Source organism: Anolis sagrei, chromosome 3 (assembly GCF_037176765.1).
Source record: "Anolis sagrei isolate rAnoSag1 chromosome 3, rAnoSag1.mat, whole genome shotgun sequence".
Lineage (NCBI taxonomy): Eukaryota > Metazoa > Chordata > Lepidosauria > Squamata > Dactyloidae > Anolis > Anolis sagrei.
The window spans coordinates 124,821,094-124,833,375 of NC_090023.1; the positions used below are offsets into that span (position 1 = coordinate 124,821,094).

The 12,282-nt window shown below is 42.2% G+C and overlaps 1 pseudogene; it reads left to right on the forward strand.

Moving 5' to 3' along the window:
* Nucleotides 1–9,301, forward strand: part of LOC132770209 (perilipin-3 pseudogene) — a 48,232-nt pseudogene extending 38,931 nt beyond the window's left edge.
* The last annotated feature ends 2,981 nt before the right edge of the window (nucleotides 9,302–12,282 follow it).

Below are 12,282 nucleotides of genomic sequence, written 5' to 3' on the forward strand. Positions count from 1 at the left end.
TGGGATGGCATGAACTTAAAATTCGTGCTTAAAACTGACAGAGTATTCTGTATGTAGTGGTACACATTCACTTTGTTGTAATTTGATTGTTCAGTGTAACAATTTGTTAATAATGTATCACTGTGCAACCACTTTGTAACTATATGAGCAGAAAGTGAGACTCCATCTCCTCAATGTAGAATCTCAACAAAATTATTTACGAACATCAGGTAATATCTCATTAGAAGCACATACAGGCATAAATGAACATTGTGCCTGCAAATGTCTCATTTTGATCAATGCAGAGGCTGCTATTTCATTCCTCCAGGCCCTTCTTTATAGGGCCAAAATCCGTGGTGGGTTCCAGATTAGCCTGAGGCAACCAAACAATGTCTTGGGTAAATCCGGATTAAACCAGAGCAAACACCAGGGTTTTTTTTTTTTAAAAAAAAAACAGCTGAAATAAGATCTGGATTTTTCCAGGTATGGGTCCTGTGGGAATTTTGACTTGAGATCACCTTCCTTAATGTTGAGGGTCAGTCCCCACTGACACCCCAATTTTTGGGACTCCAGGAGCCTGAAGAACCAACACTGTACTGTCACTCTCCCTTCCCAGTCCCCTGTTTTTCCCTTAAACTTTCCAAAGAGGGCATCCTTGATCTGCAGGCCCTTTGGAGTAAGCTCATGTCATCACTTCTCATCTTCACACCTGGTGCCTTTAGATTTGTCCTCTTCAACCCCGTTTCCATTTAGGGTCACTTATCTGCCATGTTAGTGCTCACTAAATTCAAGCTCTGTTTCCTTTCAGAAATATGAGAACAAAGGAATGGCTGAAGAGAATTCTCATGCAAATTCCTTTTCTCTTGTGTTTCCATTTAGCCACCTGTGTGTCCATGGCTTCAACTGTTTACATTCCCCATCAGCTGTGTACTGTAAGGAAGTCTCATTTTTTGAGGACAGCTGGGATACACACTGCATCGTAGCAGCACATTTTTGGTAAATATAAGATTTTATGTGAACCTTTTAAACATGTGTTTTTCATGCAGTTCCATGATCAAGAACACATTTTCTGTCTGTGTTTTCTAGCCACCAGGCTACCCTACATTCTTTCAGGTTTTGGGGCCTGTGTAAATAAAATCTTAACCAGAATTATAAAGCAGCTCTAAGTCATATATGGACATTTAACACCTTCAAAGCTCAGACTAAAGCCCAACTTCACTGACACCAGAGCCACTTCCTGCTACTGTGAGTATGTGTATACATGAAATAAATGAGAACATGTAATATTGGCTTTCACTGAGTTGGCACTGAAGGTTAACAGAGTCATTGTGTCCCAGTTCTTGTGGTAATCAGCTCTGGATTAGTCCATAATGGAGGTCATTAAGGGCCAATTTCCTCCTCTGTGTACTTGCTCATCACTTGGCAAATAACTGCCAAGACAGTGATCAAGTAAGAACAGGTGTGAGCAATTAGTCCCAAACTGGCCCAAAATAGTGGGCATAATCTAGGTTTGATATTGTCTGTGTGAAAGCACTGGAACTGCCAACCATGAGAAAAGCAAATGTGTTTTACTAGTATGAAACTTTAAAAATTGCCATCCAATTTTCATGAATTTGTTCTATGTCAGAGTTTCTCAAACTGTGCTCCTCCAGCCATAGACCTGTACCTATTATTGTTGTTGCCTGCTATAGCACTGCACTTAATTCCCAAGCCCCCTAGAATCTTTGAGCTTGCACTAATCTCGGCCCAGCCTTTTAAATTTCCTTGAACAGGCAAGATTACTTTTAATATATATATGTGTGTGTGTGCGTGTTATGGCGACAGTTTTTATGCTTATATTGTTTTGTTAATCTTATGTTTATGTTGTTTACTCTGTATGTATTGATGCTGTTACTTGGAAACCGCTCTGAGTCCCCTCGGGGAGATAGAGCGGTATATAAATAAAAAGTAAGGTTGCTTACCTGTAACCATGTTTCTTCTAGTGGTTAACTGTGAAATTCACACCTGTGGTATTTCCCTGCGTCCACGCAGCTGACTCGGATCTTTCTTGAAAGATTTTCCTAATTAGGGACTCCAGCCCCGCCCATCTACTCCTAATAAAGCCAGGCAGCGGGGCTTGGAGCCTTAGTTCCGTACCGTGAAAGACAGTCGGAGATAAAAGGCATGACAGAATGTGGGGAGGATGGGCGGGTTGCGTGAATTTCACAGTTAACCACTAGAAGAAACATGGTTATAGGTAAGCAACCTTACTTTCTTCTGTGTGGTACTGTGAAATCCACACCTGTGGTAGACTAGCGAGCAGTCCCATGGATGGTGGGTGTCATGCTGGTGCAGAAAAAAGTACTGCTCTCCCAAAAGCCGTCTCCTTCTTGGCAGCTAAATCCAATTTATAATGGGAGACAAAAGTATGCGGTGTTGACCATATGGCCACCCGACAGATATCATCCAGAGGCACACTGTGCAAAAAAGCCATGGAGGCTGCCAATGCTCTAGTGGAATGAGCATGGATCTGAACAGGTAAGTCCAGTCCTGCCATTTCATAAGCTAGCCAGATAGCTGCAACTATCCAAGCCACCACCTCTGGGTAGAAAACCAAAAGAAGGGACTCCAAATCCTTGAGAAGGAAAGGAGGGTGCAATTTGTGCCTATTCAAAATAGTAGCAACCTACCTGTTGAGGCATGGGCCAAGTGGCAGATGGGGCCCAAAAGACACAGTACTTACATTCTGAGCCGTCACTGAAGCTCCCAGGCGGCATGATGCAGAGGGAGGATGGTAGCCCGAAGGCCCCTCCAAGGAGTTATATTCCATGGGCTTAGACCCAAAGCCTTGGCTAGCCATCACTCACACAGGTGGCGTGGCTGCCTTGAGCCTCCCCTCCCCTGAGGGGGGCAAAAGCATGGCAGGGATCGTTGCAGCCCGAAGGCCCCTCCAAGGAGTTATATTCCATGGGCTTAGACCCAAAGCCTTGGCTAGCCATCACTCACACAGGTGGCGTGGCTGCCTTGAGCCTCCCCTCCCCTGAGGGGGGCAAAAGCATGGCAGGGATCATTGCAGCGTCCACTGCCTGCTGGGGTAAATGGGGCAGGGAAAGCATGGGCAGAGAGAACAAGCTGTCCTCCAAAAAGAGAGGCGTGGCTGCAACCCAAAACAAAGTTATTGGCACCAAGCCACAGTGGCATTTTGCTGCCACAAGCTCTACCAGTTCCTGGTTCTGTAAAGGGGTGGTAGGCTGTTTAAAAGTCTTCTTCCCTCCTGCTTTCTGAGCAAGGGGAACAGAAGAAAAAGAAAGTAAGTTACTGCCCATTGCCAAAGGCAAAAAAGCCTGCGCCTCAGCGGACACGGCACTTTTTTTTATTTATTTATTTAGAGGGAGGGAGTGGGGTTGTCCTCCCACTAGCAAGAAACACAAAGGGGGTGGGAGTCACCCTGGAGCAACTTCCCCCCATAAGCCATACATTTCAAAGTTGAAGAAAATGCCATACTGGCCTAAATAGGATAAACAAAGGTCCCAGAACACAAGTTGGAATTGCTGTCTGTTAGAGTAGTCAAACTGGAGTCCTTGAGTCAAACCAATAGTTGTTTTAGGAGAGAACACCGAGTTGTTGCTGCTTTCACGGAGAAAGGGAACTAAGGCTCCAAGCCCCGCTGCCTGGCTTTATTAGGAGTAGATGGGCGGGGCTGGAGTCCCTAATTAGGAAAAGCTTTCAAGAAAGATCCGAGTCAGCTGCATGGACGCAGGGAAATACCACAGGTGTGGATTTCACAGTACCATGCAGAATTATTATTATTATTATTATTATTATTATTATTATTATTATGGACTTCAGCTCCCACAATTCCTAACAGCTGGTAAGCTGGCAGGGATTTCTGGGAGATTAAATCCAAAATGCCTGGAGGTGCACAGTTTGAGAAGCACTGCTCTACATCAATTAACTCATTTCCAGGAATTTCACATTGGTTTAGCTAGGTTGGGGCTACAGGGTGGAATCCATGGCATGCGAGTGCGGAGAAGAGCAAACCACTGACCACCTGCTGCAATGCATCCTGAGCCCAGCCACACGCACGATGGAGGACCTTCTTGCGGCAACAACAGAGGCACTCCAAGTGGCCAGATATTGGTCAAAGGACATTTAATCAGCTACCAAGTTTGCAAAATTTGTGTTTTCTGGGGTTTTTTTAATCGGTTTGTTTGTTTTGTTCTGTTAGAAATGTAACACAATGTTCTGGTTGCGGATGACACGATAAATAAATAAATAAGCCCCAGGACCCTTTGTTATTATTTCAGCAAACTCTGACAGAATTATTTTTAATATGATGCCATGAGAATTTATTTTCTTTATCCCTGTGTGTATATGTGTGTGATGCTGACAAATGTTAAAGCATCTGGTTACAATGGTAGCACTAAGGTTTCATACTCTGAAGGGCCTGAGCAGATAAATGCTACATTATAGCTCTACTTATGACATTTCAATTCAGAGCCAAGGACACTGGCACTTACAGCTACTGCTGTTCTATTAGATATTTGTCAGTGAAAAGGGCTAAGGATTGCCTCCTCTTCCACCTCCCCAGCTTTGGACATGCTGAGCTGTGCCTAAGATAATATGTCAGTTAAAAATGAGCAAAGACGTCTTTGCTTGATAAGTGAAATCTCATCTTGCATATATGCAATGCATTGGCCTTCCTAGATGTGTTAGTGGAACATATTGTTTAAGTATGAAATAAAAATCAGTGTAAGTAGGTAACTGCCCTGGATTAGATGCGAAAGGTAGACAATTTTGAACAAAGAGAAAGAAAGTGTTCCTGCATCAAATGAGAACAGAGGCAAGTGTTCCTTTATAGATAAACAACACCCCACTCCAAAAAGAGAAGACATTTTCACCTGCCACTTCTGAACTTAATCTATAGGGTTTGGATTGCTGCGGGCCATGCAGAATGGCACTCCATGCCTTCTTGCTCTCTCTTTGAATTTAGATGTACATTTTGGAATCTGGCGGCATATAGAGATTCTCTCATCTGATTTTCATGACATGCAAAAAAATGACCAGAGAACATTCATGTCGAGCCACCCTTTGATTAATTGTGTAAGCCTCTGTAAGTGGCTGCTCTACTGTTCCTGTAGAAGTCTGTTTGTATGCTAGAAATGCAATTATATGACATGAGACTTCAAGGCAGAACAGAATCTCAATTTTTTTTTTTGCCTCTTTAATGAGGAACAAGATTTTAGATGAGAAAGGAAGCGGAGGATAAATTGGCATGGTACCCGATGCTGTCTGGGCTCCAACTTATCCTTGTGTATATATTTGTTACAGATTGTAGAAAACATTATGATTCTGGGTTCGCCCAAGATGTCTTAGAATCATAGAGTTGGAAGAGACCTCAAGGATCATCCAGTCCAACCCCCTGCTGGGCAAAAACACAGAATCAAAGCAGCCCTGACAGATGGCCATCCAGCCTTTGCTTAAAAACCTACAGAGAAGGAGATTCCACTGCCAAACAGCTCTTACCATCAAAAAGTTTTTCCTAATAATCATATAAGAGCTGCATGAATAAAAATCTGAGAGAAATATAGTCTATTCTAAAACACAACTATGGATTTCACCAGTAGAAGCTGGTCAGAGAAGACAATTATGATGGTTGAAATAGCCCACATGTAAAGAAATACTAAAGAAACAAAATGGAACCTATATGCTAAAGACACAAGATGAAATTAATAAAACAGACAAGAATGTATCATGGTTCCAGTATAGAAAACAAAAAAGAATATCACAATAAAGATAAAACCACAGGACTTATGGAGAAAAAAAAGTTTTCTGGGAAAGAATAATGATAACAGAAAAGAAAATTACAAATATATATATAAGAAACTGCTAAAATGGACAACAGAACAGGTAAAAGATTGTATAGTGAAGTGGGCGCCTAACATAGGACACCAAATAAAAATGGAAGAATAGGAGAGAATTTGGAATCACAAATTGAAATATATTTATGTCTATGATCTTAAAGAAAATTGGTATAACATGATGTACCAATGGTACATAAACTCTGAACAAACTAGCAAAATATTATAAAAATATTCACAACAAATGCTGGAAATGTGAAAAACAATAGGGAAACACCCAGTGGCACAGCAGGTTAACCACTGAGCTGCTGAACTTGTTGTCCAAAAGAGCAGCAGTTCAAATCTGAGGAGTGGGGTGAGCTCCCGCTGTTAGCCCCAGCTTCTGCCCACCTAGCAGTTCGGAAACATGCAAATGTCAGTAGATCAATAGGTACCGCTTCAGCAGGAAGGTAATGGTGCTCCATGCAGTCATGCCAGCCACATGACCTTGGAGGTGTCTGCAGACAATGCTGGCTCTTCAGCTTAGAAATGCAGATGAGCACCACCCTTAGAGTCAGATACGACTATACTTAATGTCAAGGAGAAACTTTTACCTTATATAGGTGTACCCTAATTGGAACGAACAATTGGATTGACTCCTTTATCTGTAGAATGCATGTTTTGTAAAAGTTATACAACCTTGTGATTTTCTGGGTGCCTTCCATTGAGAAACTCTACATAAGTTCTGGATTGTAATAATACTAATACTAATACTAATACTAACAACAACAACAACAACAACAACAACAACAATCTTTATTTACACCCTGCCACCATCTCCCCCAATGGGGACTCAGGGCGGCTTACATGAGGCCAGGCCCAAAAAACAAATTACAGCAAAATAAAACCAAAAACACAAGCAATAAGCAACAACACCATAATTACATAAAACATATGAATACATTATCAATATGAAGTTACAATAAACACAGTCACTGTGACAATGGGCGGGCCACATGTGCAGAATAAAATGATTAAAAACTGATTTAAAAACTCAGGTGAGTTAAAAGGAGGAACAGGTTATTTGCGGAGGAGAGCTCATTAAAACAGGGATTGTGGAACCAAGCTTTCCCATATTGGGGGGACGGGGGACGGGACGTGTACTCCAGTGACAGAAACATTGAGGCTGAGCAATAGTGTGAGGTTGTGTACCTACACACCAAAGGCGCAGTGGAAGAGCCAGGTTTTAAGGTTCTTTTTAAAGGTTTCTAGGGTAGGGGCTTTCCTAATCTCTCCAAGTAATGAGTTCCAGAGTCGGGAAGGGGGGCACAGAGGAGAAAGCTTTCTCCCTTGTGCCCACAAAGCAAGCTTGTGAAACTGGCAGGGACAAAAGGAAGGCCTCCCCAGAAGATCGGAGAGCCCGGGCTGGCTCATGGAGGGAGATATGGTCATGAAGGTAGACAGGTCCCAAACTGTTTAGGCTTTATAGATGATAACCTGCACCTTGAATTGGGACCGGAAAATAAACGGCAGCCAGTGGAGCTCCTTAAATCACCATTGACAATGCTAATTAAGTCTGATGGACATTAGTATTCAAAACACAAACACTGGATACCTACCTCTAAATTGTGACTTTTAATAATATGATATTTTGATATTGTTAGATTTCTTCAGAGTTTGGATGAGCTCATAGATAAATGCTACCACTACTACTACTCTCTTATGAATTTGTATTTTTCATTTTTCAGTGTCATCTCAACTACTGCCTATAGTGCTATCTGAGGAAGATCAGCATGTACCAGGCTATATATTTCTACTCAGAAATAAATCAGTCTGAGTTGAGTGAGATTATACTTGGCTAGTTATAAACAGGACTGTAGGCTCAATAAGGTAACTGCTCAGTGCATGAAGAATATTGTTGGGGATTCGGACATTATAAAGTAAACCTGGTATAGTTCAGAGCTCTTAAACACGTTCAGAGCCTACCACATAGCTATGACCTACTTTGGCTGAATGATCCAGTTTCACAAACGGTATCAGCTTTTCCCAATGTTTGTGGGATATAACAACTTTTAAAAAAATGAAATACAGATGCTTTCCCATTTAGATTATGTTTTGTTTATTTTTGCTTTCTCTACAACTAACACTGGGTTCACCAGGGGCCTTTGAGAAGCCAAGTTGGCTCTGTGTGTATCTCCTACTCACTCTCATCATGTCTTCCACTGAAGAAACTGCACAGACAGCAAGCCTGGAAAGCACCAGAGATGATTGTCTGTGTGTAATTTAAAAAAGTAGCCGAACTTCCCTTGGTCCGCTCTACCTATGACATGGTGTCTGCTACCTATCCTTCTGCCAAGAAGTGCCATCCAGCTATCCAGGCAGTCTGTGATATGGCAGAGGTGGGAGTGAAAGCTATTGTGACTACAGCAGTAAGTGGGGCACAGCCTCTTCTGGATAAACTTGAACCTCAAATTACTGGGGTGGACACCCTTGCCTGCAAGTTTCTTGATGTTCTACAGGAAAGATTCCCAGTTGTGCAGCAGGCAGTGGAAAAGGTTGTATCCATTGCCAAAGGCTTCCTCATCGAGTCCTTGGCACTAGTTTATACAAAAGTCGCAAAAGCTGCCCAGGAAAGCACAGAGATAGCCAGTTCTACTGTGAGGAATGGTATGCATACTGTGATGGAGACCAGCATGGGGCAGATGGTGTCAGCAAAATGATCAACAAATCACATCTTTGGATAGAAAAATATCCCCCAATAACAGATTCAGAGCTAGCTGCCCTTGCAGCCTCTTCAGCACTGGAAGTGTCTAATATGCTGCTTCTGATAGATAATTAAAAAGGCAGACCAGAAGTATTGCGTGCTCCTGGGCTCGTTCTCAGCCAAGCTTCAAAGCAGAGCCTATCAACACTCTCTAGAAAAAGTCCAACGAGTCAAGCAAACATTCAACATGGCCCTATTCCACCTTGAGCAATTCATGTACTTGCTGAGGTTTATGAAGCAGACATAGGAATATAAAATTCAATGAGGCCAAAAGAAGCTGCGAGAAATGTGGCTGTAGTGGATCTGACAGCCAGGGCAGAGCGAGATCAGTGAGCCCAGTCAGGCAGAGATGGAATCCCAGGCACTGCAAGTATCCCAAACCATCACCCGGCAGATGCAGGCTAACTGCTTGAAGCTCCTGACTGACATGGAGGCTCTCCCTGATGCTCTCAAAGAAAAGGTCCAAGAGGCTTATAGCAGCCTGGAAGAAGTTCAGGCTGTCCTCTCAAATGCCCAAGCCTTCCAGGATATCCCCAGTGGTGTCCTGAATCAGAGCCCAGAGAAGATTGGAAAGGCCCAGGATGCTGTGCATGAAGCCATGGAGAATGTAGGAAGGAAGCCTCCCCTCACGTGGGTGGCTGGACCCTTCTCCCCTGCTGGAGTGTCTTCAGGGGAGGCAACTGAACAGTTTTCTGTGTGCCCAAGGGGAGTCTCTCATTTGGTATCAGCCATTGATTGAGGTTCTGAGTTTGAGCCTGCCACTTTTGGACTCTCGCTTGCTGAGGTGTTCCAGCGAGTGTCTCTGTAGATCTTAGAAAACCCCGTGATAATGCGGCATGTCTCATTAAGAGCCACATCCACTGTTTTAGCATGATGAGATGTGTTCCACACTGGGCATGCATACTCACCAGCCAGGCATGTAGTCGGGGAGGGGGGGGGGCTTGGGGGGCTTCAGCCCCCCCCCCCCCGAAATTCTCATGGTGGTCTGCGAGAGGGCCTTACTGGTACATTATTTAAACTGTTATGTTTATTCGTATCATGATCTGATTACAATGCTCAATATATCCCATATGCATGGGGGTATTGGGGTAACAATACAAAAGGTTTGCTAGGCTAGACCCTCTTTCACTCAGACTCAGCCCATTCGAATAAAACTCAGCTCCCCACGAAACAAAATCCTGGCTATGGGCCTGTCAGCAGCAGAATAGCATAGCGCAAGGGCGGATGTCTTCACTGTTTCTGGTTGTGATCCCCAGGTTGTGCCAGTCAGCTTTCTGTTTCCGCCATCTGCTTCTCTGGCCCTGGAACTCAACAAAAAAAACTCCTGTTTTGTAGCAGGTTTCCTATGAGGTGGGTGAGGTGATCCTTGTCTACCTCACATGGAGTCATATCTGTACCTTTTGTATTTTTCTATAAGGCCAAAAATCTCATGGTAATAATGGTGGAAGAGACCCAATGACTTTATCTGGTGTTCTTATAGAATGGGAGAAGACCCCAAATGAGTTATTTTGTATAAAGCCAAAACTGGATTAGCTGATGAAAGAACATGCAGAAAGTGTTTGTTCCTCTGATCATTACACCAAGCAAAAGCTAGCAAAGGCCTTACTATGCCAGAGTCCCTTTCAAATACTAGGCCTTTTGTACTGGGTAGTGTATATACTGTATTTATGCAACTAACACTGGATTTACTTTCTGTATGGATGTATCAAACTGATGGTGCCAGAGAACTTTCCATAGTTTTGTAAGGTATGTTTATTAGATGCCTTCTGCATTTCAAGACTTATCATGCTGCTGATGGTATTTCCTAATACTGTGGAGACCAAAATCCACTGGTTGTGGTAATATGAAAATCACTAAATTAACTAAATGTATATATTACACATACACATATAAAAAAACAGGACTGCCACATTTACATTAAGTAGAAACAACTGGTCTTCTCTTGAAATATAAAACACAGTCTTCGTGTGAGTAAATGTCCTGTTCTTTATTCCATATGAGTAGATTCCAGTAGTCACATGAATTGACTCCAACCTACGACCGGTTTCTACTCACAAGAGCCTTCGTCAGGTGGTTGGGTTCAAATTATCAAAAAAAAGCTCAACTTTTGAGGTGAGCAATTCATCCAGTGTCTTCTGGAGGGGTGGATCTCAAATTATCACAAAAAGCTCAACTTTTGAGATGAGCAATTCACCCACTGTCTTCTGGAGGGGTGGATCAGCTAGTCTTTGTTGAGCAATATACCCTGCAAGGAGCTTTATTCTCTGGTATTTCCTAATAACCAGTACTGCTGTCACCAGGTATGTTTAGCATAGATATAAAAGATGTGATGGTGGCCTTCTCTGGGACTGGACTCATGATGATCCCAGTCTTCAGAAAGGCTTACCAGCAGTTTGGAAGATTTAATACTTGATATTTATACTCGGAACTGTCCATTTTCAAATCCAATAGCTGTCAGCCACACATCTCTCCCCTACCTCCAGTAAAATAGAGCTTTAAAAGTTGCATTTTCCATCCAGAGCAGTTCTGTACATTGATAGAAAAAAATAACTTTGTAGACCAATCCCAGTGATATATGGTTCATTCCTTTTCCTTTGCTCTGAACTCATATAAATATCTTTTCTCAAATATGTCAAACATTTCTCTTTTTAATAATGTAGCAGGAAAACAAACACATACTCTGAGCTAACCCAAAAGCCCATAAGCCTGTTTCTTGGAAAGCTAGGTCTCTGAATTGTACTATTTGACAGGTACTCTTGCTTCATAAATATTTGTTTACCAAAGGTACTTTTGAATTTGTGACTTCTCACAACATGTATTCATCAGATGTTTCCCACAAGATCCCGTTTCAGTCCTCTTAATGGCTGACATTTTATCAAATGGTATTTTTTATCATCTTCTGGTGTAAGGTAGCTACTAAGAATTTAACTAGTGAGTCACAATGTCCAGAACTGAAATTTCACTCAAGTCACAAATGCTTAGGTTACCCTAAGAAATGAAGTTATCTGGATTCCATTTTTTGCAACATGGATATGACAATTTTAATCTATTTTCTAGATTTGATGTGTTGTAGTACAGTCTCCAGCATTCCTCCTGACTATGCTACTACTCATGGGAGTTATAGTCTAGCAGCATCTTGAGACCCAATTGGTTTCCAGATCAAACTATTTTGAAGAGATATTATTCTGTACAGATAAATGTGCAGATTTTTTGCAAGGAAAACAGCTTCCTGCACAGAAGACAGTTTCTTTTCTGTTTCTTTCTTCTTTTTTTGGTACAGAAGAAAGAGCTTGAAGAAGAGATTCTTGCCAGTGGAGGAAATTAAATACTGAAAGCAATGACAATGAGAATTACATTATGAGCATTGGTCAGCCACCAAATTTGTAGCTCATAACACAGACATTTGGGCAGTAGATGGTATTCTCTATCCCTGTCCCCAACCATGCAAAACATTTCCTCCATTTATTTGCACACTACATGTTGTTATCATCTGTATGGCTGCATTACTCTTTCCTTCTTGCTGTCTCTGATCTACTGATGGCTTTTAGAGACTCCGTAAGTAAACTATTTAAGGCTAAAAGTCTTGCTTCAAATTTTCAGAGTGATTTCTAATGGATTTTAAAGGCACACCCCCTTCCCTGGTCCTGTTGGGAAAGGCAACTGTACTAAAAGAGAAGGGAGACATAGATGCAGGGCTATGCATAGATGCATCAAATAACC